Source organism: Pyxicephalus adspersus, chromosome 4, assembly GCF_032062135.1.
Source record: "Pyxicephalus adspersus chromosome 4, UCB_Pads_2.0, whole genome shotgun sequence".
Classification (NCBI taxonomy): Eukaryota; Metazoa; Chordata; class Amphibia; order Anura; family Pyxicephalidae; genus Pyxicephalus; species Pyxicephalus adspersus.
Genome location: NC_092861.1, coordinates 78,199,739 through 78,202,386, shown reverse-complemented (window position 1 = coordinate 78,202,386; position 2,648 = coordinate 78,199,739). Strand labels below are relative to the sequence as shown.

The 2,648-nt window shown below is 40.6% G+C and overlaps 1 protein-coding gene across 1 annotated transcript in view; it reads left to right on the top strand.

Moving 5' to 3' along the window:
- Positions 1-277: 277 nt before the first annotated feature.
- LOC140328830 (popeye domain-containing protein 1-like) overlaps positions 278-2,648 on the top strand; it is a 69,280-nt gene continuing 66,909 nt past the window's right edge. Inside the window, exon 1 of the mRNA XM_072408704.1 lies at positions 278-418. The gene's annotated coding sequence lies outside the window, so the exon portion shown is untranslated. The remainder of the gene's footprint in view (positions 419-2,648) is intronic.

Below are 2,648 nucleotides of genomic sequence, written 5' to 3'. Positions count from 1 at the left end.
TTAGTAAATGTAAAGTGCCTTTTGTAGGTAAATTGCTCAGTGTTTCAGGTCCTTGCCCTGTGAGGGTAGGTTATATATGACTAAAAACACAAAGGTCAGACTGTATGGACTACATGGTCTCTTTGTGCTGTCCGTATTTAGTGAAGCTGCCCTCATGTCTGGTGTGAGGACATTATATAGACATTATATAGAGCAATGACTGGACATTGCATGCCACATGCTCAGCTCCTCCCTCCCTGTGTACAAGCCCCGCCCCTACACAGGCCCCGCCCCCCCGGTGTCTCCTCCAGCTGTCAGAGCCGTGCAGGCTGTGCTGGGAGTGAGCTCGGTGCGGCTGCCGCACACTTCTCACTAAACCTATTTCAGTCTCCTCCGTCACCGATCAGCTCGTCAAACTTTCCCGGGACAGCAGAGACAGGTAAGAGGAGATGACCGGAGGGGGTACAGGGGCTGACACATGGCTCTGCTAAACTTCCCATCAAAGTGATCGGTGGTGTCAGATCGCTGCCCCTAGGTATGTCTGCCATTCAGAGATCTGGCACAGCTTTATCAGCGTGGTGGGGAAATCATCATGTGATAAAGCTGATCCGAGGTGTACAGGGAGTGACAGGTATTTCTTCCAGGGATCCCCAGGGTCTGTGCTAGGATTGCTATCTCAGGAAATCCCCCAGTCCCTGGTGACACCTAACCCTGTGTACAGCACTGGCTGCTGCCTATAAATAAATGTGTTTTGTATTGTGTGCATGCATACACCAGTGTGACTGGAGCAGGAGAAGTGTGTGATCAGGGACATTGCCTGTGTACACATCATAGGATCCCATAAGTGATCAGTGTGAAGGATCACACAGCATGTCATCTGGATGACTTATCTGTAAATGTGCCATGCTGTGTGATTGTCTGTATTTAGCTGGAGAGGCAATGTGTGTCATCACCCCCTGCTCCTTCATCATCTGCCATGGAAATTGATATGCCCAGTGCAGGGCAATGTACAATACTTCATTCATTGGCAGGCTGAAACATTAGTATTGAGACCTGCTATAATCTGATCAAGTCAACTTTGTTATCCTTTAGTAGTAATATTCTAATAATTGATGAAGTATCTGGGGAGTTTCTAATGTTGTGGTATTTCCATAAGGCTTTCTGTGCATTAAACATTCATGTACTGTATTGCTTTTTACATTCTGGGCGATCAGCTATAGAAAGTCTTAACTTGTGTAACTTTTTTCTGTAAACTCCATGCACCAGGATCAGAAATGTCCATCCATTCTCTCATGCAGGATATCTGGCTAACACATGTCATATCTTTTTATTAAATATTGATTTTCACATTTTTCGGGCCATTTTGTTTGGGAAAAGGTAAAAATTAAATTTTCACTAAAACATCTTTGTTTTTTGTTTTAATCTTATCAGAATATTATCTAGCCAAATGCCAGCCAGTACCTAAACCACATAACCTGTTATACCAAACTCAGATTCACATATAATTCCAGCATATTATTCTTTTCAGAATTCCAGGTATACAAATGTATTTATTTATAGCTGAAGAAAAGATCCCTACTAATTCAATTTGGGATCCTTTAAGAAGGGTGTATGGACCAGGACCAGTGAACTGATGCCATTATTGTGCTATATATCCTACTAGATTGTAAGCTCTTCGGGGCAGAGTCCTCTCCTCATTCTGTATCACTGTCTGTTTTAGTCTGTCATTTGCAACCCCCATTTAATGTAGAGCGCTGCTTAATATGTTTGCGCTATATAAATCCTGTTTATTATTATTAATAATAATAATAATAATAATAATAATAATAATATGACTGGCTATAGAGGAATGTAGTTACAGGTCTCTATAGGTGACCCATATCATTTAATATTGCATACTTTCCTGAATTCAGGGCAGGCAGTATTAGTTCTGGCATTGTGAAGATTGCTAATAATAATAATAATAATATGACTGGCTATAGAGGAATGTAGTTACAGGTCTCTATAGGTGACCCATATCATTTAATATTGCATACTTTCCTGAATTCAGGGCAGGCAGTATTAGTTCTGGCATTGTGAAGATTGCGTTGTTGTGCCGTGCAGACTACGACCTCCTGCTTTTTTAGAGAGATATGTAGGTCATTTCTAAGCATTACTTGGAGCTTTTTTATGTATTTATTAGAAAGGTGTGTGAGTGCAATCGGTGTGTAAATTGAAGAACAGGATTAGAACAATGTGAATAAGGTGCAGATCTTACATTGATCCTGCATGTCAGGGATTTTCATTTAGATGCTTATTGGAATATAATCAAATTGGGTTGTAAATAATTTCATGAGGTGCTATAATCTGTAACAGCCAATCACAGTTGACTGGGTTCTGATTGGTTGCTGTGAGTATTGTACTTTGTTCTTTGCACTGCTTTAGCCCTAAATCAAATATAATCGAAACAACTGTGTTTCTACAGAGATATCCAGAGCAAATATACATTATAATACCGAGGTAGGTAGCTTTACGTTTGATTTACAGGTAATTGACCCCAATAAGTTGCAACTATCAGGAAGCATTGATCTGGTGAAGTAATAAATGCACCAGAATATGGAGATAAGCAATGTATGATCACATCTACTGTGACCCATGCTAGCTTCAGTATACAATGATCAGGTCACACA